This window comes from Lepisma saccharinum, chromosome 26 (genome assembly GCF_977018435.1).
Source record: "Lepisma saccharinum chromosome 26, izLepSacc3.1, whole genome shotgun sequence".
Classification (NCBI taxonomy): Eukaryota; Metazoa; Arthropoda; class Insecta; order Zygentoma; family Lepismatidae; genus Lepisma; species Lepisma saccharinum.
In genome coordinates this window covers 45,213,197-45,241,125 of record NC_139254.1, presented here as the reverse complement: position 1 = coordinate 45,241,125, position 27,929 = coordinate 45,213,197, and the positions used below count along the sequence as shown (strand labels likewise).

Sequence of the window (27,929 nt, the reverse complement as noted above, 5' to 3'; positions counted from 1 at the left end):
CTGGTTGATTGATTGATTTATAGTTTATTTTACTTCGCTTTTCTGCCACTTTTTTATTTATTTGAGAAATCCAAAATACAGATAAAATCCATTTATATGAGGATATGAACAGAGAAAAGAAAAGAAATTAACAAATGAGAAGCACGGGCACCCAAACACACACATTTAAGAAGAACAACAACTAGGGCACAACATATATTAATTGCTCTTCAGCTGTTCGATGCATGCCGTTCTGAAAGTCTGCTTGAATAGATGGAAGCCAGGATTGTTTAGTGAATTGTAGTGTAGAGTAGAGTTTAAAGTGGGATCCGAACCACTGTACCATGCGCCTCCACCGGGTTTTGTAGGCTATACAGAAGTGATCTTTGTTCTAGGGGTAGCCTTGAAACTTTTGTGTAAAATAAGTTGTTGCATTTGCTGTTGGTACGTGGGATGCGTATGTGAAGAAATGGCAAGAGTCCATTAGTGAAATTTTGTCCATTCATAATTCTGTAAAGAAATGTTAAATCTGAAACTTGACGGCGAAGAGAAAGATCGTGAATTTGTAGAGTGGATAGAATTTCGTGTTTGGTAAGGTTTGCAAAGGTTGGACATCTATGTTTGACTATTCTGAGGAAAAAAATTACTACTTTGTCTACTAATAGCAAATATGAGTGAAGATTAATCATTCACAAACACCCATGCCCAAGCCGGGATTCTCTGGAGTTGTAGCGTGCTGTGCTAACCACTCCGTCACGGAGGTCTGTCGTAGGTTCTATCTCCACCACCGGTAGTGTTGCTCACAAGACATGTCCCGTCTCGTCTCATGTCCCGTCTCATTTTCGAGACGAGACACGATACGGGACAAACCTTTTGAAATTCGGGATGGGACGAGACGGAATGCCTGTCTCGTCTCGTTTTCGAGACGAAACACGAGACGGTACGGGACAGCTTTGGAAAAGTCTCGTCTCGTCTCGAATGTCTCGAAAAAAATAAAAGCAAAATATTTAATCAGTTGCAAATACTTGTTTGCTTGGAAAAAAGTATTTCAATTAGAAACGTTGATAAGCGTGTATTAAGTCAAAAGAAGACTATTCTAGAGAGAGTAATGAATGAAAACCTAAACTTATTTTCAATACTCTTTCGAAACACAGCGTTACTCCCCATTTTTTTTCAATTTATTCCAGGTTAATAACTTTATGTTACGATAGTAGTCCAGATACTAATACAATTCTGAATAACATCAAGTAAAAGGGCAGGTAGTGAAGGTGGAAGGAGGAGCCAAAACATTGTGGAGTGTCCGAGTCCGAGATTTGTCATGTAAAAATTGTCTCAGCTCTAGAGGTATGAAAGATAAACTGAGCGACGGATAGGGTTTATTATTATTATTTAATTTTTACATCAAGGGATGTACAGAAGTGAATGTTATTAGGAAGTAGGAAAAACATTGTAGGAAACATGGCAGTACAAATTGATAAGGAGTTGTTGGGAAAGTTATTAGGGAGTCCAAGATATTAGCAAGACTAAGAGAAGGAGATAATTAGGGACAAATAACCTTGCATTATCCCACTACAAACAGCTGAGAGCTAAAGAGGAGTAGAAAATATGGGAAATTTGGAAAGAACTAATTTGGTGATTTTAGTGTTTACAGGGAACCATGACAAGATTTTACCACATGATTATTTGCACGGGTTGCGAAATTATTAGAATGTTATGGAAATTTCGGAAATGTCTTTGTTGAGAAAATTCTTGTTGTTTCCCTCAGGCATTCCACAGGTGGTTGGATATGATTTTTTACGTCCGTTTGAAGATTATTTCAAATGCTTTCATTTTATTTATTTATTTATTATTTAAGGAGAATACTATTCCTTGGATTGTAATAACGAAATACTGAAGCTGATATAGAATAGATTCAAATTATGGAAGCGCACTAAGTTCTGTATAATCGTCGTAGGAGGAAACTTTGTTCTATGAGGGGACTCAAGCGTCGTCGCCTGGTAATCAAGGGGTCCCGGGTTCGATACCCGGTGAAGGCACATAGTGATTTGGATCCCACTTTAAACTGTGGGTCCAGTCCCGATTAGCCTTTCTGTAAATCAGATGAACAAATTTTGTAGCTGTTTTTTTTTCTGTGAATTTAGCCTTCATCAAGTTTTAGAGAAAAATACATGTAATCTACTGTCTACATTTTCACTTGTTACTAAACAAATTTCCCAAAGTAGTTTTATCAAACTTCAGAGAGAAGATGACAGCAATGCCAGGGGGACGGGAGCTCAACCCACCCCATGCCTGGTTACGGCCAGGCTGTATTCCGAGACTATTTTTCGCCGCTTCCCACTAACAGAGGTTTCGCTTTGAACAATGGACACCGTTGCTTCAGGGGGCAAACATCGGGGCGAGGTTTACCTGCAGTAGCGGATAAGTGTCATAACTCCAGACATAGGAATGAAGGTTGATGCAGGGGAGGGGCAATAAAAAATCTGTAATTTGCTTAGCTTGCCGACAGGACGTTTTGGAGGAACAATAATACGAAGGACACTTTTCAGCTGGGAGGGAAAGCTGAAAGAAATGGAGAACGGCATTCTTTGAATGAAAAAGGAACAGTGAACCTCTTATCCCTTGTAAGATAAATAAGCCCTTTGTATTATTCGCCGACATACAAGCTTCCATTTCGAAGCTGAGGCTATCAGCAGCGAAGTCATTAGAGGGTTGGAAGCAGTGACGATGCCAGAGAGGAGGCAGGGGGCGGGACCCCTAACGTTAGACACTTCGCCCCCCGTCCCCCCAACTGAAGTTAATTAAATATAGAATAATAAGAGAGTTCATTTATAAGAGTATGACGATTTTCACCTTTTCAAAGTGGTGTATGTTGCATCGTCGAGATTAACCTAAGTTTTAACCAGTTTTAAGAACTCGGAAAAAGTGTTGAATGTGGATGGTTTTAAAACATCACGAACATTCTGATTTAGTTGGTTGGTTGATTTGGTGTTTAAAGTCCACTTTATGCACAGCAAGGCTAATCGGGACTGGACCTACAGTTTAAAGTGCCTCCACTGGGTATCGAACCCGGGACAAAAGTTGATCGAAGAAAAACCGACACTACATGTCAGTTGTTGAGGATTCATCAAGGTTTCTTACTATTCAGGGACTTGAATTTCGAGTTGATGAGTCTGACGCAAACCTTAACAAAGGGAATTTTTCGATACTATTGAATTTAATTTCGCACTGAGGGGATATTATTCGGAAATGTATTGAACTTGAACCTTACAATGCAAATTACACTTCAAGTTCGATTCAAAACATACCGCGGACAGGTAAATGAACGCTTATTAAGATTTGCCACTCTTCAATCATTAGATGCAGTTTCGCTCTTTCTCGTACGTATCAAAATCAAAGAACTTCTTCCCACGATCTCCATAGGTGCCTGTAATTGTGTAGCTCAGACATACGTTCGAGTGGTAGAGTAAGAGTAAGTAATGCCAGGGTCAGAATATTTCTTGAATTATGAGATAACTGTAACTTTTTTCAGATTTTTCAATCCTGAGATAACATTTCCCTGAAAGGTGAAACACAAATTTTGCCCAAACTCTTCAGCCTTACAAAGATGGCACGGAAGTACTCCACTTAATGGATTTCTTTGAAATCCTAGGAAAATATAAATTTGCATTTAACAAGGTTCACACAATAGTTGTACTCTCTGTAACAATTCCAGTTTCCAATGCAGCGTGTGAATGTGAAATAACCTTTTCGTCCTTAAAATCTTTAAAAAGGATTACTCGAAACAGGATACTAGATGCAAACTGTCCTACAGGAGAATTGCACTACACTAAGTGACTTTCGTTGTTTCTAATACTTAAGAAGATTATTATATTCTAATGTCACGTTTATTTTGCAAGAAAATTAAACTCTTCGAAGCATATTTTTTTTGTCATTTATATTATTATCTTATAACTTAAATATTTATATCAGTAGTTTCATCTCAAGAAAGACAATGAATTATAAAAATATCAATGTCTTCCAATACTGAAATAGGCCACTAGAGACACCGCAACTTACGAATAAGAATGAATTAATGCATTTATTAAACAGAATCATATGGACATAAACTCGTAATCAAGAAGTAAATTTAGGCAGTAAACGTCCACTCTAAATAAAGGACAAACACAAAACGCCATTAATGAATATAATAATAATAATTATTATTAACTACATATATATGTTATATATATGTAGTGTTTTCGGGCGTTTTAATGTGACTGTCCCCAACAATATTTTCTTGTCCCCCCCCCCCTTCCGCCCCTTCTGTCACATTTCCCTGGCGCCGTCACTGGTTGGAAGTAAATTTATGATAACGAGGAAAGTAACATTAGCTGTTGACAGTGTTCCACCAAAGGACGTGATATGTGTTACTGTTTGTATAAATGATAGGAAATTTAAGCATAAATTTATAATTGTCGAGACTTCAGAGTTGTTTCCGCCATTTGATCGTAGGAAAAGGTTTTCTGAGACAGATTGGGATTATTTTACACATAGGGTAACTTCGGTGAATAACGCCACCAATTGGTCATTTCGTTCTAGAACTCATACATTTTTATTGCTAGGAACATGAAACTTACATGTATAGGAGAATGAACTTTCCTCTATTGTGTCATAATAAAATATTTATTGCACTGTTATAATGAAAGCAATAAAATACTAAATTCTGTGTTAATGCAAAATGGCGTTATTTCCAGACCTGTCGGGTAATAACGCCATGTTCTTAATTACAAGTAAAACATCCACGTTACCTTAATTACAAGTAAAACATTCACATTTTCTTTACTAAACTGTACTAGGAAAAATAATTACTGTAGTAAGTAGTACTGTTTTCGAATGGGTTGTTTGTCTTTTCGCGGTACCCAGTCCCTCAAAGTTCTGCGAGGAATTTGGAACAAACGTGCAGCACATGCTATCTTCATCCCTTGTTCGATGGCCGCCATAGCTTGCCTCAAGTCATCTACTGACCATTTGGCCCGTATATTTCTACATTTCCTCGCCATCTGAAAGAGGAACTTAACCGAGAATAAATATCTGTACGCCTCGAAAGTAACTGAGCTAGGATAAACCTATTTTCGAAATCAACATTTCCTTAAATTTGAGTTTAAATTGATTGGCGTTATTCCCCGACGCGATGATGGCGTTATTTTCCGAAACAACAGATTGCAGTGTAACCAACTGTTCTAAACCTACGACACCGATCATGAAAACCGTACACACATCATTCACTTACGTAATAAACGTATTGTGTACGTACAGCATTCTTAACATTTAAAATCTAATCCTACAATAGAAAAACACTCACCTTTGTCGGCGCGATGAAAATGTGGACCCTTTTTCCTCGAAACGCAACTCAAACGTCTACACTGTTCAAACTGTTTCTCTTAAATGAAGGCTCGACAATGACAACCGTTCTTATCAGCAATGCTACCAGGCACTATTGTTTATCGCACAACGGTGAGTCACCCCTTAACTTTACATACGTCCATGCTTTCAGAGTTGAAACTTTGAATTGGCTTTGTTTCCCGCCTGGCGTTATTCACCGAAGTTACCCTACATGAGAAAGGGTGGTTGTTTAAAGATAGATACGTATTTTGCACATTTTTTAAAAGTTCAGATAAAACGAGAATTTAGCCTTATTCTTATGAAAAGAAATAACGCTGTACAGGGAAATAATAACTCTTCACATTTCTCGCACCTGGTGGGATGCAACACACATGCACAAGAGTATTGCATGAAGTCTATGAACGAGGATGAAGAGGGATATGTGAAATTTGACTTAGCTGCGGGTGAATTAGCGGATTCTAATATTCTCAAGGTCGATATTGTTTTTATACAAAGTCCACTTGATTCACAAATAGCCTAAATCTCGAACCAACCTACAGTTTAAAGTGCGATCCGATCCACTTTGTGCCTCCATTGGGTATCGAACGCGACGACCCTTCATTACAAGACCTTGACGTTATTACTACGCCATCGGGGAGGCATCCAAATTACACAAATATGTTGATCCCAATAACACGTTATATGCATAATCTGATAATGATGCACTTTTGATGCATCTAAACATATTTTTTCAACTATAGCATGTCTAAAAGAATCACTGAAATTGGTATTTTTATAACTTCAGGAGGCACGCCTCTGTAAATGTGCGGTATGAAATAAATGCAGGTTTTCCTTCCATACGTGGTGGTTTTGTCACGTTTCTTCGCTTCGAGAAACATACACATTTGCAGGAACGGCTTCTTGTATCCGCCTGGGGCCTTGCTCTAGCTAAAAAAAATAATATTTGTTTAGCATAATCGAGTGTTACTTATTCCTGCCGAACTTACTAGAAAACAAGGATTCTATTGTAATCATACGGTTATGAATGACAGTATCAATGAAGATTTGTGTACACTACTACTTTACAAATGAGCATAAAATATTAATCAAGAATTTTATTTTTCGTTCTTTTTGTTATTCAGAAAATATTCAATTCATCACCTTTTCTGACATTAATTTCCTTGCCAGGACAGCTGTTTTTATGCAAATTTTGGCGATCTTAACTACACGTAAGCTAGATATTTGCTAATATTCGTGTTGTTATATTACTATTCTTGTACCGTCTTTGTAACATTTCATGTAGCCTAATAATAATAATAGAATTAATTAATTTACATATTCAAGTGAATAGACATATGAATTATATTCGTGTATTAATTTAAACATTTTCTTAATTGTTGTCGTTAATGTTATTATTATCATTTCTTCTGAAACACTTGGCTCGGACACCCTTCCCCGACATATATTTCTAGATGCGTCCCTGCCAAAGGATAAAATTTTATCAAGCGGTGGTGGTACCGGACTTAGAGGCTAAAGGAAAAACAAACAAGTACGTGCGTCATAAACTGAACATAAGAAACAGCTCAATATTACAAAGAAACACTTTATGAAACTTATGTCATAGAAGGAGATGTTTAACAATATTAAGAACAATAAATGCTTTCTATTTGTAATATACTAAGTATTACAATTTTCGAAAGTCTTTTGTGTTCGTACTACACATTAAAAAACTTATTTGTTGCTCCCAGCGCCAAGCTTAGAATTTAAAGAAAAATGTAAATTTTCATAGTGCACGGAAGTTCGACATTCAGAAGGGAAGAAGGTCCAGAGAAAAACATTTCAAAACTTCCAAAAGGTATAACAATAAGGAAGCAAGAAAAAACACACTGTAGAATTCATAAAATAACTAGCAATCAGTAACCAAGAAACTGCATTTTTAATATTAATGTCCTCCTGATTAACGAACCTTATATATTGTCACCACACAATGGTAAAATATTTGGAGCTTTATCCCACTTTCCTGAAAAATATTTTGTGTTTCTGCTACTTTTGACTTTTGTTGGCATGATATCCCGCATCAATTTTACGAGACGAGACGAGACAAAACGAGACGAGACGAGACGGGACAGAACCCTACGAGACGGGACACGAGAGGGGACAAATTAATATTTTCGAGACGAGACACAAGTATTTTTCACAACAGTATTTTCACGAGACGGGACGAGACAGACCAAAGTATCGTGTCGTCTCGTCTCTTGGGCAACACTAACCACCGGCAAAGCAAATTTGTTCACTTGAAGACGGGTGATTTCTCGAAACCCAGTTTTAGAATAACTGCAGGTTGAAACACTGGACAATATAATGACCATTTAAAATTGTCTGTTAATCCAGTGTCACAAAAATTCAGAGAATTACTAATCAACTGGCTTTGTAATTAATTTTATTTTATGAATAAAATATATGATTTGTAAACTTAGCTTAACATTTCTGAAAAACTCCATAGTAAAGTAAATTTGCTTTAGGTAATTTCTAGGGGTGTGCGGAATCCCTAAAATTCTGGACCGGGATCGGAAGTAAAATAACATCCCATTCCCGACTTTTCGGGATCACGAACAGTCGGTAAATTCCAAATAACTATTTTTAAACGTGATTAATTCTCAATGTTCTCTGTATTTTAAGTCTATGAAACTTCTCCGAAATTGTTAGATTTTATTCCAGAAATGCAATCTCTTAGGAAATAGCGTGTACAATTCGAGATTTTCACAGTGACAGGAAATTTCGAACATGTCCCATCCCGAACGTCGGGATTAAAAAGATTTTTCGTCCCGACCAAAAAAACTCTCTGTGCCGCACGCACACCCCTAGTAATTTCTTTAAAGTCTTGAAGGAAACCAAGAATTTCGGATGGTAGGCCTGTGTCTGGGTCGACTCGTCTCGATTTTACAGAGGTTAGTATACTCTAAATCTCTTCTCGGTAACATCATTATTTAACATTTTTGCTATTATTATTTGTGGCCTTGTTTGATTGATACAGGAGCATCATGGTCATGTTTACCAAGAAGTATTTTCTGAAAATAGCCAATGTTTTCCAGAAATTCCTTCCGTTATCCTTTTGGTATTTGTGAATTTGCAATAATTGGCATTTGATTGATTGATTAATCGATTGAGTTGGTGCTTTAACTTCACTTTATGCACAGTAAGGCTAATCGGGACTGGACCTACGGTTTAACCCTCGGATGCATGTGTGGGGTCAAAATGACCCCACTGTCTGTTTATTTCCTGGTATTATAATAAAATCTAAATAAAAAAATCTGATTTTCTGTGACATCTTACCATGCTACTTCAGCTATAGGAACATGTATAAATAGATTTCTTATTTTAAATTATATTTTTAACGTTTTTTTAACAATACCCCTCCTTTCCATGTGTGGGGTTATTTTGACCCCAGTCTGATAACAGCATGAAAACATTCATAAAGGGAAATTGATCCTATGTATTATGTTCAATTATGCCCAAACTAAACGCAATCATCTCAAGGTCAACCACCCACCCTGCCATGACTCAATGCAAAGTGCGCATGCACAGATGTATTTGGCGCGGATCGAGGAGAAACAAGCCACCAGTTATTTTGTGCGTCTCGTAGGTCGTCGCATTGTGTTTGTGACCAGGTACTTTCTTAGTGATGTTTTGTACCACTCTAAAAGCGTCTGTGTATTACATTGAAAGTGACACTGACAGTAATGACCACAAGAGGATTAACTCTGAATAAAATTCACGAGCTGCTAGAAGAAGACGATGATGGTGTTGCCAGTTACACGGACAGCTTTGACGAAGAGGATGGTGTTACACCTGCAGAAGACAGACACGCCAATGGCCAATGGCCCTCTTCTATAATGTAATCAAAGTAGGCCTTCTCAACGCATACACATGCTACTTGTCACAGCATTCTGATTACCATTCAGGCGTCAGTCACAGACGCCGTATGTTTCTTATCGAGTTGGCGAATGAGTTGATTCTTCCTTACCTGCGGGGGAGGCGCCAAAGCTTGAACCCGAGACACCAGTAAGCGATGCAATGAAACTTTGCGGCGTAGTGAGGCAGACACAGATACTGGAGGATAGATCTTCAAAGAAAAGAGTAAGATTCCAGGTCTGCACAAGACAAGAGGACATGAAGACGACGGAACGTTGAAGAAGATGTGGGAAACTTGTGTGCAAGGTCCACAGCAGTGTGATTGTGGTGTGCTCAGAATGAGAGTGAGGTATATTTAATTGCCATGAGAGGCAGGAACATTCTTATTTTTATTTCTTTTCTTATTATCTATTTTAGTTTTATTTTTTTTAAATTTATTTGTTCTAGAAAAAAGAATATTTAGTGCTCTAAAATATTGTTTCTCAGGTCAACTGAAGTTCTGATAATTGCGAGCGAAGTGTAACTACCATTAATATGTAGAAGAGTGAATTGTCAATACATTGCTATTTGGGGGGGGGTAAATAATAATAATAATAAAAGGATATTTGTTTCCTATGTTATATTCAGAGAAATTATTGATCAATAAACCATATTAGCTGAAAAATTTACTCTGTCGTACTTATTTCAATGCATAATTGCATTGGGGTCAAATTGACCCCACATATGTAAAGTTGTAAAAACAAAGTGACATGCATCCGAGGGTTAAAGTGGGATCCGAACCACTATGTGCCTCCGTCTTGATTACAAAGCGACGAAGAATTGGCATTTGACAAAGAGGAACAAGTTACTAGTTCCTTGTTGCTTTTTTACAGATAACAATGTTGTTATCAGTCGAAACCTGGCGCTTTGCTTGAAATGCGCAGCTGTTCTAAACAAGAACTACATTGTAACGAACTCCACATTGTCTGCGTAACGTCAAATTGCGTGCACGTTATTTTTGTCCACACTTACAAAGAGTGAAGTATCTTGTCGTGTGATGCAGTGTTCCTATAACAGTGCTTACTGCGCAAAATAGTCTCTTTAGAGCTTTATTTCTGCCAGTTATCACCTACGGAAGCGGTCTTCTTCATGTGGAAGGTCACCAGGCGCTGTTAAAGTTATCAGGAACAATGAGACTCACTTCTTACTGCCCGTTGGTGTTCCTTTTACACTTCACCTAGTTCACCACTGGATCTCTGGTGTAAAACAACAAATCGTAAGAATCGTTTTTATATTTCTTCCGGTTTTTAAAATTAATTTATAGATAATATTAGCCCTAGCTTAAATGTGCCGTACGAGAAACTTAGATTTCTGAGAGGCTCTCAGAGGCCCTCAGAGGCCAACACTTTTTTTAATCACTAAAATTCAAGAAACCATTTTGTTACTGAATCATTGCTTCCTTTGTTGATTATATATGTGCAGTTATTTATTAATTATAATAATTACACAAATTACATTAATAAAAAATAATAACCAATTATTGCATGAGTGTCACACACATACTTTACCATTCTTGATTTGATTTTGATTTGAATTTAAAATTTTGGGAGCGTCAGCACTTAGACTATTTTGCTCCCGTCACATTATACGGGGGCCAGCCCCTTACCACTACAAATAACAACTCTAACGTTGCATAACTAAAAAATTTAAAATTTTCTGACTTCTGTTAAAAGCTGAGGCTGTAAAGGGGCACTCAGCACACATAAGGACAAAAGAACAGGACAATACAAACAAAATTATACTGGCCATGGAGCCAGTCGCCAGAGCCTCGTTAGTCTTCGGTCCAGGGTGTACTAACGTGGAAGTGAGGTTGACATTTGGGTGTACTACGTGGAAGGTCACCCCTTACACCTCATACTTTACCATTCATTAGAATAATAATAATAATAACCATAATAATTTTTCATTACTGCTTTTCTTGTTTATAGAGGTGCAATTGTTTATTAATAATAATAATTACAATAATTGCCACCATAGAATTATACATGAGCCTCTCCGATTGCGCAGTGGTAGCGTCCTCGCCTTGTAATCAAGTGGTCCCGGGTTCGATACCCGGTGGAGGAACATAGTGGTTCGGATCGCACTTTAAACTGTATGTCCAGTCCCGATTAGCCTTACTGTGCATAAAGTGGACTTAAACACCAAGTCAATCCTATCAATCCAATTATACACTTACACTGTCACTGGCATGAGTGTCTCGAATTATGTGCATTCAAATATGGCGGCTAATTGGTCCACCAATTGCATTTTACCTCCTATTTACATTAGCTACATTTATATTTCTACGAACAAAAGTAATACAGAAATATTGGGAACACTGTAGTCAACAATGTAACTTATTTTAAGTTTTTCATAACAATTTTCGCAGTTGAAAAATAGAAATATTAAAGATGGTGGGCCTGACAATCCCCCCTCGGGTAATCTGTGAAAATAACGAGTTACTTGCGATGCAGTTTAGTTTTGTCAAGTAGCGATACAACAAAGTAACGTATAATTTTCTAAATATTTTCATGAAACACAAAATTTTTGATTTGTTTGAATTTTCTCAGCTCCATATGATCATATTTAAGCATAGATGCTTCTATGGATGAACGTGGAAGAAATGTAGAGGGGGGGATGCCTAAGCAAATTATTTTTGCTGCATGCTTTATGAAAATTTTCTTAACTGGGGATAGGATCCCTACGCGTTCCCCCTCAGCTTCCAGCTCTGATTTTTTATGGTAAACAGAGAAAAAATTATATGGCATCACGGGTTCGAATCCCAGCATGGGCATGTGCGTTCTTTGTTCATGTCCCTTCATCAATTTTATCATATCGTCACTCATTGTCATCTTCGCGATTAGCTATAATGTGGCGGAAAAGATAAGTAAAATTAAACTAAATGAATTACTTAATTAATTATAGAACACCCTGCTTTCAGTTAATGTTGTGCACGTTTTGTCTTACATAGATTAAAGTAACTGTGAAAGTACGTTATAGTTACTTTAATACAACAGTAACTGCTGCTATCAAGGTGTCCCGGGTTTGATAGAAGGTGGAAGCTTATAGCGGCTCGGATTCCCAATTTAAACTAAACTTCAAACAAAAGAAATCAATCAATCAAGTAATTGTTTCTGAGTTACTTTTTGAACGAAATACTCCTAACTGTAACTCAGTTAATACTACTAATAGTAGCTGTACAGTCACGGACACTTCTGGATTGTAAATGATATCTTTACAACCCAGACGTGTGACTGTATACACACTCAATCAGCCGGAAATGTTAATAGTAGGAAAGTTGCCCAGCTTTTAGGGAACGGAATTATATTTGTCCTGGCAGAGGATATCCTCTGCTTTCTTTTCAATTTTTAAACCCCAGATGGTGGAAAACAGAATGGTGATGTATAGATATAAATGTAAAGAAGTGGTTCTCAAACTGTGGCACGCGTATTCCCCGGTGTACATGAACTACTTGATGGGGGTACGCGATCAGCTCGAAAGAGGAATGTCGAGAATACCCACACGACAACATTTTTTTGCTGTAGGTGTGTAGAGAAGATTCATTGTTTCAGACGTCATAGCTTTAACACTCAACAGGAAAATAAGGCTGTTTTTGTCACTGACACTCTTCGTTTCATTTTTTTTTTTTTTAATAAACTACTCCTTCAAAACTCTACCCATTTCATTCTTCAACTAAAAAACCCACAAACATTTGTTAAAGTGTAAAAACGTTACGAGTAGGACTGGGAACAGGACCGAAATATATTAAATTTGCAGACGAGTCTCCTCTTGAAAGATTCAAGTGCACCACCAGGGGCGAGTCAAGTATCTGAGCGCTCAGCGAGCAATGTGATCGCTCAGCTACTTGACGGCCAAATAGGCGTTGCTTCGGGAGCGCTGCTCACTTGTTCACTGAGCGAACTTGGGCCGTGTCCGAATCGGCAGCAGATGTCACCTAGAACACCGTTCCATCCGGGGACTCAGCCAACCTCCGTTGTCCGAATTCGCGGCAGACGTGGAGTCGGAGGGGCGAGCAGAGAGGCGCGACAGATACACGCTTGAACTCACTGTGACCCTGCGCTTGGCAGCCATATTCCAACTTTCACTTTGTCCAGACAACATTTTCTGATTAGACGATGCAAAACTCAGTGATAATTTAACATTTTATCGATAATACTAAATGTACAAGAATTGTAAATGATGAAATAGCATGTTACATTTTTAATATTAGTAAATAAGTGGAAATCATTGTGATGTTTGTTTTGGCGTCTGCCTTCTGCATCCGTACGGTGCGCCTGCGCCCCAGAGCGCGGTGGGTGAGGTTCGGGCTGACACCTGGCGGAAATTGACAACCGTACTACAAGGGGGCATGTAGATTCGGACGACTGGGATGTGACTTCGACGGCACGCGAGAGCAACGGGAGAGAACGGAACGGAACGCTTGCCAATCCGGACGCGGCCTCAAACCTTTATTTGAGCCACAGAATATAGCGTTTTTGTGTTTCGATCTCGTGAGGCAAAGGGAAGAAGAGGAAAACTGTATGAGGATGGCGGGGTGGCGACCAATGAGGAAATATTTATGATGAACTGAACGGCTTGCGATATAGCGTAATTAGAGAAGAAGTTCAAGTAACAGAAGGTGATGTAATATTCCAGTTTTTGTAATTGTATTAAAATTAAAACTCGACGCAGCCACATTCATCACAGATTATTCAAAGGCACTGATATTTTGATCAATAAGCAAGCAACGTCAAGTAAATGACCTGGCTGCTCAACGAGCGAAAATCTTGCTCAGATACTTGACGGGCCTCAGACATCAAGAAACTGTCAGGCTATGCAGGCACATCCTTCTCACCAGAAAGGCTGAGGATTTACAATAAAAACTCCAAAATTGTGATTGACAGTTTGTTTAAAAACTTATTTTTGTTATTTACATTTTTCCAGTAAAATTCTTTGTGTACTTCTTAGCATACATGTGTTTCACATTTTTATTTTTGTAACTAATCATAAAGATTGTAAAAGTAGGAACACCCAATAAAATCATAAACGTAGGATTCTAATGTTTATTTATTTACCATCTTTCCACATATAGCCTGAATGCCATTTTGTTCCGTTGCAGATATGCGCCTCCAACATATCAAAAACACCACACCAATGAGGAAGCCGAATAAAAAATTCACAAAACCACAAATCCCTATTCTCCATAACTTTTAGTAATATCTATGACCATGGATAGAGTAAATAACTTAGTCTGTGTCCGAAAGTTACAAAAGGTTAATAATTTCACTCACCCTAAAAAAAAATTATTTCTGTTTTACGGGAGCTGAAATCTGAATCTGTAGGACAGGATCGTATCCATGGGAGGGGCCATGTCCCTCCTCGAACTATGAAATATTATAGTGTAAAAGTACAGGGTGTCCCACGAACGGCGCAACTGGGAATTAAGAGTGGCGTTACTTTGTAACCAAAACATGTATATACATAAGTCATACACCAAATGTTAGCCCTGTCCAAGTAGATATTTTTAAACATAGAAACAACAAACGGGGTGCAGTGTTGTTCATGCAGTGTTGCCAAATGTAAGTGAAAGTGTAAATTTATTTTTCCACAAAGCATGGAAAATTGCATGTCAAACATTCGTACGGAAATTTGGACGTCAATTTCCACCTTGGGTAGGTGGACTATTTCGCCATCTATAGTTCAGAGAAGAAAACCGATCGTTTTCGCGTATAGCCAATCCTGAAATGCCTCGTAAAGGCGTACCGCTCAAAATGGGTGTTTTTAAAAAATTATGAGGTACAGTGGCAACACTGTTGATGTTTGAAGGCAACAAAAGGTGTGTTTAGTGATGGTCTATGACATGGAAATACTGGAAACAGGAAAAAAAGAAAATGAAAATTTAGTGATGGTCTATGACATGGAAATACTGGAAACAGGAAAAAAAGAAAATTTTCACATCTAATAATCCAACAGCATTTCGCACCGTGACGGAGTAACCACAGCGGGCTACGACGCCATGGGTCCCAGGTTCGAATCCCGGGCTGGGCATGGTTTTTCTTTGTGAGTGTTCCTTTATCAATTTCATCATATCATCAGTATTCCTCATCGTCGCGATTTGGCAAAAGTGTCAAAAATCGACGTAAAATAACCTATCTCAATTAATCCAATAGCATTTCGCAAGTTCCCTTTGTTCCACATTTTCGGATCTGCCCCCCACCCCCCCGCAAGAAAATCCTGGGCTTGTTGTTGTAGGCAGTTCGAAGTGCTTTATTGTTAACATATTAAAATCGGGAGTGCAAGAGAAAGAAGAAAATAGAAGACAAAGTGATATTTATTCAAGAAAATATTAAATGAGTAACATTGTCCAAGCAAGTTATCGGGAATTTTTGCGTAAGTGTTTAACATGAGTAATACGACGATCATTTTTATTTCTGTCGGTGGGCCCCATAGGCTTAGACCCCGCCTACCTGTATGTTACGCCCCTGATTTGACGTATTAATTCAAATTATAACATTTACTAGAATTTAAAACGTGATAAAAACAGAATGTTTCAATTTTATTGCCCACAAAAATTAGCCTTTTCAATATTTCTTCTCATTTCTATTTATTACATGTTTTTCTATCAACCCCATGGGACGCGAGGCCCCGGTTGGTCGTCCCCCCTTTGCTACGCCACTGATTACAACCTACAATGAACCGATGTTACAACTTTTATTGAATACTTGAACTAAATTGTGCTTTACAACGTGCTATTATTACTCCTTAATACGTTTTATGTCTTTTGCAGTTACACGCACGCATAGTTTATTTAAATATGTACATATACAAAAGAGAGAGAGAGAGAGAGAGATCGACTTAATTAATGGCGCGAGCAAACAGACACGACACGCCGATGCTCATACAAAAAGTGTAAATCTTTGATAAGAGAGGTGAATGCATATCGCATGGTATACCAATGGTATACATACCAACAGATACATACAATATTTAAGGAATGTCATATATATTAAACTATTGCGAAATGTTGGAACTAAATAGAGGTAAATTGCAAAAGATCCTAATAATGTATTTCAGTTACATCTAATTACAAGATGCATTAAATGCAATCGTTACTGATAATTGTTTTGTAATTATAATGTGAAAACCTAAACAAAAATGATAATTCAAGAGTTGTAGTGTAGTGCTGACATTTGTTGACTTCCTTGGAAAATTATTCTTCATCTGTTCGTGCACTGCTCTTAACCTCATGCCACGAGCTCCGAAATTGACGCAGATTACTGGCGTATGCAGAGGGGGGACTGAAGGTGCTATATCCCCCGACTGTTGCGGTATAATAAAATATCAAATGAAAGCCGTAAAAAATAATAGGGAAAACCAAAGTGATACCCTTAAAATGACCCCTGATGACCATTTCATCTTTGCATAACTTTTGAAACGAAGGTTTAAAATGGTAATTGGAACTCCTATATCTTGAAGAAGAAGAAAAACAACGGAGTATCACCAAAATTGGTATACGGCGATCTAGAGGTTAGATTCATGAAACTGAACATACGTGTACATTCAGTTGTAGATATTGGTACAATATAGATTGAATTTACGTAATCTTTGAGTTAGGCCCCCACTCTATCCACGTGGTAGTCAACTGTTTTTCGAAATACGACATTTTATCGTGAATGTAACAAAATATAACGATTGCTAATTCGTACTTGAAGTCCCAGTTTAAGAATTTGGCGAGGTAGCTAAAGACCGATAAAGTTCACAAATATGTTACGGTGCCTAATGTTATCTTGGTACATTCTAAATAACTATGCACGTACATATGCAGCATATGGACGGAACACCATCTACAAACTTTCACAGCGTGTAGCGGGCATCAAGGTGGCGAAACAACTTTTCTTTGTAACAATTTCTCGTTGCAGCTTCTTGCCAGTCGTCTACCCTTCGGCGACGTAACCAATCACTTGCACTATTCAGCTAATGAAGGTTTTTTCTAATCTGGTAATTCATTTTGTACAGTGATTAAAATTTTCTGTTTGTAGTTATAGGGGCAAAAATATATTGGGTGAATAGTATATATCTAAACCCCGAAAGAAAAACTTTCGTGAACTATCGGTCTTTCTTAATTTATCATTCTTACTGCGCCCTCCCCCCACCCCCCACGCACCGCGGGGTTTGCGGGGGTGCTATTTACGCCAATGCCCTTCACGCTACTTGAAGAAGCAAAGTGCATTGCAAATGAACATATTTCTGAGAAACGTTCAATTTAATCGTTCGCCTGTTCAATTTAGAAGTAGACGCTAATATCGAATAAGTTCAACCTATGAGGTGCTGAAAAATCCTTATCTACATTTGGTTCAACTCTGAAAGATAACAGGATACTGCTGTTCTGTGGCTGTAATACGTTAGGATGCTCGATATTCTTCTGAATGTCATTAACGCCGACAGAGGCATCTCCTGAACGCATGCGGTGCATGCTACGCATGCGTCAATTGTGGGAAAAAGGACAGCTTGCTCTGCGACGACATTAATGAGCATTTCTACATTCTAATTTCTTCATATAGGAGAAGTTTATTTTACACGAGAGCACACAACTAAGTTTATATTACATTTCTTGGATCTGAAGTGACGCATGCGTCAATTGTGGGAAAAGAATTATTACTTTCTTTCACTTCAGATCCAAGAAATGTAATATAAGCTTAGTTGAGCGCTCTCGTGTAAAATAAATACTTCTCCTATATGAAGGAATTAGAATGTAGAAATGCTCATTAATGTCGTCGCAGAGCAAGCTTTTCCCCACAATTGACGCATGCGTTCAAGATACGCCTCTGAACCCCGAGCGTATTGGGAAGTGGGGTTTGCATTTTCAATCAGTTACGCACATGTTCTCCTTTTGCTGCATCAGGGGCAACACCTGTGCTACAAGTGCACGTCTGTATATATAGAGGAAATGATGAAATTTAACATGTTGGCACCAGGTATCTACGAAAAATTCTGAAATGGACTCAGTTAGGCAAAATGACCGTTTTAGAACCGTATTTTACCGTATCATATAATAGTCAATATATTGGCAGTATGGGGGTGATTAGGGGGGCATGAGGAGCAGTTTCCCCTTTCCCCAGACACTTTTTGCACCCACACTATGGTCTCTAAATGCTAAGCCTTGTATACCAGTGGATTTGACCCAGAGTTATTTGCTCAAATTCCATACTATCAATGCGATTCTTTATAATTGTAGTAAGTAGAAAGTAAACTGCCTTTGCCCCTCCCCCTCCCTCGTTAGACATCTAATCGCCGCTACTGCGTGCATACATTTAAAAAAAAAAACATGTAACAAACGCAAGTGAACGAAACACTGCAGAGAAAAAAGTATTACGTTCTCACCAATATCATAAGAAATGGAATATGTAAAATATAGGGAAACACATGAATCTGCATTAAACTACATATCTCCTCAACCCCTGACTCTAAAGGCACGAAACAAAAACCATTCTCTAGAGGAAGCCATGATCTGTGAATTTGGTCCTGTGACTTTAGAACGTAAATTACATTGTTTGTTACATAATTGCTGTTATTTGTGTCGGAAACCAAATTTTACGCTAATTCTAAAACTTGAAGAAATTTGTTGAAGCTTTGTAATTCAATTAAGATTTATGGTAGCTCTATCAAACATAATTTAGCAAAGTTTCTGCTCTTTCATTTTGGTTATCTTCACTTAGTGTGTAAAATATACAACGAGATATTAATTTCTTTACTCTTCAAGGTGCATTTTTGGCGCCATTTTTTTAAGATGGCGGCGAACCTACAGGGCAGAGAGTGGTAGACTCTTCAAAATCGGATTCCTCTCATTTCTGTCGCAATCAGTTCCCCAGATGGCCAAAAACCGTAACTAGAATCATCTGAGGTTGTACTTCTAGTTCGGCCTGGAATGAAACCCTTCTGTTCATTTTTAGTTCTCGAACTAAAAATTGGTACGAAACCGGAGTATATCTACCCGAACTGTAATTGGATGGTCTGAACTTTCACTTCCAGTTTGGTCCGGAATTAAAGTTTTCAGTTCAGTTTCAGTTCTCGAACTTAAACCGTTTCCAGACCCAAATGTTAAGGATCTGAGCGCGTTTTGCTATGTTTGAGATCGAGAAAAATACTGAGTAACTTTTACATTTTCTTAATTTAAGAACTGTATCTCACATTGTACTGACAATTGTACTTTTTTGTAATTATCTGTGAAATGAAAACGAAAAGTTTATATGAATCCGCCGCGTCACTTTTCCCTCAGTTGATTCAGTTCAAAATGGCATCAAACAATGGGATGAAAATTAACTGTGGAAAAAGTTACGTATCTTCATTACAGTAACCAAATTGTAGTTAATCAAACATACATTTCTGAAAGTACCGTATGACATCACAGCACAATAACCAAATTGTAGTTAAACAAATACATTTATGAAAGTAGCGTATGTCATCACAGTACAGCAACAAAATTGTAGTTAATAAAACAGATACAATTCTATGTGAGCTGTGGCTAGCTTCATAAGTGTGTCCATTTTCGCGCAAAACTACATCAATAAGATTAATACACATTAGATTTTCCTATGGTTTGGTTTTCTGAATTCCTGAAAATAGAAAATTAAAATAGTGTATGAACTGTTAATGTATGAAAAACGCAATAAGCATCTATCCTCGATGGATATTTTCACACCTACAAATAACCATGGATTAAAGAAAAAGCACTTAAAAATATGCTTCACAAACTTTGGTTGATTGTAAATGATACATGTCATAATTTTGTAGTACGAGTTCCTCCTCCTCGTATGTAACATAGTATTTGCACTTTAACAGCTATTATTTAAATTTTGAATAAAAAAGGAAATTAGGTCATACATAAATCTTACAATGTTAATCTTTTAAATGTCTTTCCAAACGAGAATTATGAAAAACGACAGCAAACATGTGAGCATGAAAGACAATGACTATTCACCTTCCTCCTCGACGAACTCGTAAACACTACTGGAGCTAATAGAGGAACTGAAAGAATTTCCATCTTGGTTTAAGGCTGGCAAGTGCTGATCAGAACGCTTTTGGAATAAAGCATTCGTCCGCAAGACCATGAGATCATCAAGTGTTGGAGAGGAAAGGTTGTACCTCAAATCTGACATTACAAACTTCACACTTGAGAACAACCGCTCCACGTTTACCTGGGTGGCTGGTGCAGCCAAAACCACCGGTGTCGGGAAAAATGCGCCCGGGAAAAGTGAGCTCTCGCAATAAAAGTGGGAAAAATGCACCCTCCCAAGAGTAACTACAATGAAAAGTGGGGAAAATGCGCATTGCACTTGCCTTCCCCAGTTACCCTTTGAAAGAATATGTATTGTGGTTTAAGCCGACAGTGTGTCGATCAAACTTCTTTCGTGACCGCAGAACCAATGACCACCACTCTTGGACAAGGCCGATATGAGAATTGTTTCTTGAATTGCGCTGCAGCTGTGGTGAAAAACACGATTCCAATGTGGATTTGACTAATATCTTGTATGAACAGGGTTATTTATAGTACCTGGATTTAAACAGTTTGTTGGCATGGCAGGCGGGTAGGAGGCCACGTGATTGGTTGGGAACGGGAATGCAATGCGATGTAAGGCACTGTTGGAAAATACATACTTCCTGTTCCCTTCCTACAGGTGGTGACGCAATAGGAACTGGACCGGACGGACGTAGTGACTAGTGAGTCACCTACTGACTATTTGAATCAACAATGTTATTCGTTTATGTTGTAACAATATTACATTTATTTTGTTATAATTGAAATCTGGGCTATAAAATATGAAAAATGACACCAAACACGACCAAGATATACGAATTACAAACATATTGCCACTCAGAAGTAAAAACTACGTATCCATATTATTATGTAGCGTATTGGAAGCAATGAGTTCGTGTTTTGTGTCATTTTTCACACTTATTTCATACAATTTTTAAGTATATAAAATATTGAGAATTCAGGGGGTACACAGAAATATTTAATTATATCAAGGGGGTCTCACAGGCAAAAAAAAAATTGAGAAACACTGCCTTAATGGCATTTCGGATCTTATCTATTTCCAAATATTCGGATCTGGCAGCCCCCAAAATACAAAATTGTTCACTACGAAGTTTTATTCCGAAACAAAACTTAAACTGAAAGTACAAGGAGGGTTATGGTGCACCAGAATGTAGCGAAACATTTCAGTTCAGGTTCGGGTGCGAACCGAAAGTGTTCACAATGAGGTTTCATTCCGGAACTGAACTGAAACTGAAAGTACACGGAGGGTTATGGTGCACCAGAATGTAGCAAAACATTTCAGTTCAGGTTCGGGTGCGAACCGAAAGTGTTCACAATGAGGTTTCATTCCGGAACTGAACTGAAACTGAAAGTACACGGAGGGTTATGGTGCACCAGAATGTAGCAAAACATTTCACTTCAGGTTCGGTTATCACATTATCTGTGGATTAATCTTGGAATGTAAGTTGAGAGCAAGGTACGTCGAATGGTAGTCTCCCTGCTGAGAAGTTCCTCCATAACTGCACTTTCTACTAACCCCGTGTTTGCAAAGAAGTTGTCCCACGGGCAGCCATGGCATTTAAGAAAGAAACTCATCGGTAAGGGTGACTGTGATTACAGCGCCAGCAGTTGGGAAACAAAGGGATAACGCTTATGGTGTATTAATGTAAAGACTAGATTCTGGAGAATACCTGCTTTTTTACTCATTCCTCGCAAATACGAAGTTAGTGAAGATACATCCTTAAAAAAAATTGTGTACCTTTGTCTGTGGTTTCATGTTTCATTCAAGTTAATGTTATGATTAAGGTATTATTATTATTATTATTATTATTATTATTATTATTATTATTATTATTATTATTATGGCCGTACTGAAGCTGATTTTGCGGTAATATTTAGATAAGATATGGCAGCACCGTTTGTCATGGAAACCGAGGGCCATCTAGCTAGATCTAGATCTCCGTGTAATCAAGGTAGATACATACAGGTTAGTCGATTATGGTACTCGTTGATGGAATATGACGTCACGTTGGTTAGCAGATATTTTTTATTTAAAAAAAGTAAGTATGTGGAGCAACGTAGTTCATTATAATGTGATTTTTAGTTGTATGTTCTTATTGGAGATAGGACCAATTTTCAGCAATGGAAGATAAGTAATAGTCGAAATATTAATATAAAATTCATTCTATTGTATTATGTATTTATTTTAATATTGCGAAAGCAGAAAAGAAAATACAACTGTAGTTAATTCAAACACGAAATGCACAAAGTAAGGGTATTAATTGAAATAATTGAAAACATTTTACAATTACGTTTGAAGCAAATGCTGCATTGATTCACTTTATATGGCAGTACTTGAACACATATTTTACCTCTTATCGGTGACTTTGCCAGATTTTCTTCATAAATTTGCAGAAGTTCATATAAATGATACATCATAAGCAATAAGTAAACTATGATATCCCGTTGTCAAAAAGGGCCTCCCCCATGGCGCGGTGGTAGCGTCATTGCCTTGAAATCATGGGGTCCCGGGTTCGATACCCGGTGGAGGCACAAGTGGTTCGGATTCCACATTAAACTGTAGGTTCAGTCCCGATTAGCCTTACTGTGCATAAAGTGGACTTAAAACACCAACTCAAACCAAACCAACCGTTGTCAAAAGGTGTTAATTATCATAATCTCTGTGTGACTTACACAGTGCTTCTGGTCTCTTCTGATCAGCCCTTGACGTTAGTCCTATGCTGAAATTGAAGAGTACCAGAAGCATTTATCACAAGAACCAATCTTCTTGAGAGCAGTTTTATTCTTTACAAATCGTTTATAAAGCTCCCCGAAAACCTTGCCCCACATATCAGACACACATCACGAAATTTGCCTGGTGAGTTTATGTCGAGACGCAGGATTGTAAATTCTTTTTGCACTTCCGTATTGAAACTGCGTGTACGCTTCTTGGACAAGCCGTATCATACCCCTAGGTATGGGAGATCATATTGAGAATGTAGCTCACAAATCATCATTCATCCTAGACGGTAGAGCAACTTACTGCTCATAGTGAGCTCGGTGGTAATGAACAAAAGGTACTAAAGTAAAAAGTACACTAAATAAACAAATTGAAATAACTAGAAATGGCAAACAGTTAACACTTCGATTTTAAAACCTTCGAACCTGAATCATACATGGCACGGTAGGCTAATAATTAATTACCTGTCTGATGATCAAGTTGAGATGAAGTTATAGAACGAAGTGTAAGCCTGTACTCAAAGTGTAGTTGGTAGACTAAGTCAGTAACACTGATTTTGTTCGCAGACTTGGTACACGTATCACTTGCAATCTGGAAAGAAATACTGTGATGCACTATAAATGCATCATTTGGCAAGATCAGACAAGATCATTTCAAAGACAACTAAATTTCACTTTCAATTCATCAGTCGACACAGCGAAATGTGTAATTTTGCTTGAAATTTGATAAAAGTGTCCCTTTATGCATTTCTGTGTGTATTTTGACACACCAAAAAGTGCATCATTTGCAGTTCATGCACGTTAATGTATTATTGGAGTCAACATGTATGTGTCACTTGACACGTTTTGGGTTCTGTGTGCAGATGTCCCATTCTTTTGCCTGTGACTGTACATTAAATCAATATTTAATTAAAGAAAATGTTATTGGTTATATTTTTTAAATATTTATTAATAATAAATAAACAGTAACATTTAAATTGTAACTATTATAATTGTACAACACTTTGGTTGCTATTAAGTTGAACCTGACAATTTGGAAATCCAATGCTTGCCAATCATGCAAGAAATATACAATAAAAACTAGCAAAATTAGCAGTTGAAACTTTTTTCCTTTGAATGAGTGAACTCATATTCTCGAACGACAAATCGTCACGCAAAGCTCGTATATTTCTTGACCCGAGTAATTTTCACGTGATAGTAAATGTACTCTGAACGTTTGTTCATTTCGAAAACCCAAGGTTCTTCCTTTCCCTTATCTTACTTTCGTGTCGAAGGGTTGTTTGTCGAGCACCGACTAGACCTTGGAAAGTTGAACATGATTATGAAACGTTTTTAAGCATATATGAAAAGGTCGGTATGGAGTCCATTAGTGGTGACGTCACAAGCAGACGACGAGCTGGAACTGAGTCTTCACAACGAGAGAACGTGTTTTCTTCCCATTCAATTCAATGTTATTTTCCTTCGGAAGGGGTAGTTTTAATTATTGCGACAGCAGTTATGAAACAAAATTATGATACGTATCGTGCATCAGTGTAAAGATGAGATTTCGGAGAATACTACTATATATCACACATACCTTACAGATAATAAGGTAAACAATAACCGGAGTAAGAAAATCATGCATTTTCATAACGTTCCAGTTCCGAGCACTGCCGAAGTCGACCCGAACTAACCCGATCTCAAGTCGGCCACGCTGCCGCTATGGATGATGGGAAACCAGCAGCCTCAGGCGATTGAACCGACGACGCCCATTGGCTGAGATTTCTTTTGGAGCATTCGCTTTACTCGATTTCCTACTCCATTTATTCTTTACATTCTCATCTGTAAGGTATATGTTATATATAAACATATTCTCCGAAATCTCATCTTTACATTGATGTACGATACACATCATAATTTTGTTTCGTAACTGCTGTCTAAATAATTAAAGCTTCCCCTTCCGAAGGAAAATAACATTGAATTGAATAGGAAGAAAACACGTTCTCTCGTTGTGAAGACTCAGATCCAGCTCATCGTCTGCTTGTGACGTCACACTATTGGACTCCATTGCTGCTACAACCATTTTCGTCGTCTAGTTCTTCTTCTTCTAAGAGAACCAAGCCCAACTAGCCTAACCTATAACCATCACAGATTATTTACTACCCCAAAAAGCTACTAGCTAATGGGAATGCTTGAAAACATTGTAACAGCAATCACTACCATATTATGAAAATATGAAAATTTTAGGGTTCAACCCCCACTCCGAAATATATTCGAAATAGTTGTACTGTAGTTTTGAAATACGAGAAGATGAAAAAATAGTTTTCTTTGTCCAGTTCTATTATACCATAATATTTAACCGCTCAAGTTCCCCATTTATTGTCTGCAGATGGAGTAAAAGCGCTGTATGCACCGTGTTGTAATAAAAACTTTTTTAACTTTAAATTCACCAAAATAATTAGAATATAGCTTGATAAACCCAACTGTTCTCTTGAAAAAAATAGAAACTTTGATTTTGCGCTGCAAGCGATACCTAGGTAGCAAAGTGCGAAATCGTGGGGGCACGGGGGGATTTCCCCCACCAACAATCTTGGCCTCAAAAATCCCCGCACCAAAAATTTCCGGGGGGAGAGCTTTTGTTATAACAAACAAAAGATAAGCAATTACTTTTAATTTCAAATATACTTTACTAAGACTAATATCGGAAACACACACAAATTAGTGTAGTTGTGAGTATTGAATGCTTTCTCTCTCAAGAGACATTAACAGATCTACATCAATACGGACAATAACAGTAAAACAAGAATGAAAGAAAATAATAACTTTGAAATCTAATTGATTTAAGTTAACATAAAGCACAAACTAAACAAAAACTTACACATAATGAGACCACTTCAACTATTTCATAATTTATTAACATCTTTAACCAGTCAGTAAAGGAATTAGTTAGTTGCTCTACAATATCTGACATGTACAAAAGTAAAAAAATAATTTCCCTTACTTAAATAATAATAATATTTTCTAATTGAGTAATTTATTTTTACTTTTAATAACATTACAAATATATATATATATATATATATATATATATATATATATCGTATAACTTACACATATGTTTGTGAGGGAGGTTTGTAGATTAAGAAGTTCCTCCCCCCACCAGTTTTCAATGATTTCTGACTCTGCTAGGTAGAAAAAGTGTGTCACATCACTAAGTTTTTCAAATCACTAAATTAACCTCGAATTGTGTAATGTCCAATCCTCACTTATATAGACAGCGGCGAAGTGTTGTCTTAAGAAGAAGGCACTCTATATTTTTATACAATGCATACAGTATATTGTCCCGCACCATGGCAGTGCAGTTAAGACGTCATGCTTTGGGCTTCGGCTATGGGACGCGCGCAGGTTCGAATCTCCTCGGGCAAGCGTAACAACTTTCGGCCTGTGTATGAGACCGTTTAGCCACTCACCATCGTGAGGAAATTGGGGAGCTACGAGTGAGTAGCGTAACCCAGACATGGAAACCTCCAATAACAACTGAGGGTTAGTTATGCTAACCACACGTCACAACGTAAAGGAGGAGGGTAAATTATACAAGTGAATTGCACCCAGTTTTCCCTAAAAAGGGCGGGACGTCGGATTCGCAAATAATAATAATTAGACCCCACCCCAAAGGACATTTTTCTCATTTTAATTTTTTTGTCAGTTTATTGATGTAATAAAATACTTGCTCTAAGTTACAACAACAACACAAAACCAACCTCCATGGTGTAGTGGTCTACAACGCCGGGGGCAGTGGCGCAACCACAGGGGGGCAAACGTTGACGGCAAAGGACACCTGTAGGGGGCACATTTGTGAAAGAGATAATGCCTTGGTGCTCCGTGATATTATTTGCGCCCTATTTGGGGCAAATAGGGGGGCAAACATTAACGGCCAAGGACACCTGTAGGGGGCACATAGGAGCCCCCCTCGATTTCAAATTTTATGCAAATAAAAATACATTTCGTAAAATTGTTCTGCTCCCTTCGCTCGCAATGCCTTAGTCGGTCATGGACTGTCGCCATGTCGCCCCCAGTGAAATTATTTGCGCCATATTAAATCAATATTGTTTCCAGTCTGGAAAAATTGGATCTAGGAATTTTCTTGCTCATTTCGCTCGCAATGTAATTGTTTTTTGTAATGTATTTATATAATATGTGTTGTATATATGTATTGGATAAACTTTGAATACACACACAATTTTGTGTTAGCATGTTGCATATCTATGTTCTTATTTTCTGTCACTCCATGTTGCATATGTGTAAAACATATCTTGTACATGAAAGTGATACATGTTATATGTACAAAAAGAATTACCTTCGGAATGCATTTATCATTCATTTTCTACTATTGAAGAATACAATTTGTGTGCTTGTTTTCCATTATTAGCTAATGTGAAATTGAACGTGTTGAAAAAATATTTCAAATCGTTTGTTCCAAACAAATGCTTTAGTACCGACTTCTACCCCCTTTTAGCGTAATTTATGAGGATAATAATGTTTTTCATAGTACTACTACTACTACCACCACTAGTAGTAGCCTAGTAGTTGTAATAATAATAATAATAATAACAATAATATCATTATTATTTATTTATTAGGTTACTTTGTATGAAAATGAAGAAAAGTTACATGTCACTAAAATATATTGAGTGGTTGGAAATTTCTAATGTAACAACCTTGAGCTTAAGAAGGAAAGATAAAATCAAATTAAAACATCTTGTCAAATAGGACTGATAGTGAATACTTTAGAAATGCAATAGTTTATATAGTTCCAAAATATAAAACAAGAAAAAATGCATTATTATGAGTAAAATTGAAAAATGGTGGTGAATTTATAAAAATATTAATCAATGATTTCGATTAT

General features: G+C 37.4%; 1 long non-coding RNA gene across 2 annotated transcripts in view; it reads left to right on the top strand.

Annotated features, from left to right (window-relative positions):
* Window positions 1-10,247: 10,247 nt before the first annotated feature.
* The window catches only part of LOC145979554 (uncharacterized), a 64,161-nt gene continuing 46,479 nt past the window's right edge, over window positions 10,248-27,929 (top strand). For both annotated transcript variants that reach the window (XR_014440789.1, XR_014440788.1), the window contains exon 1: window positions 10,248-10,507. This is a non-coding gene — a long non-coding RNA (uncharacterized LOC145979554). The remainder of the gene's footprint in view (window positions 10,508-27,929) is intronic.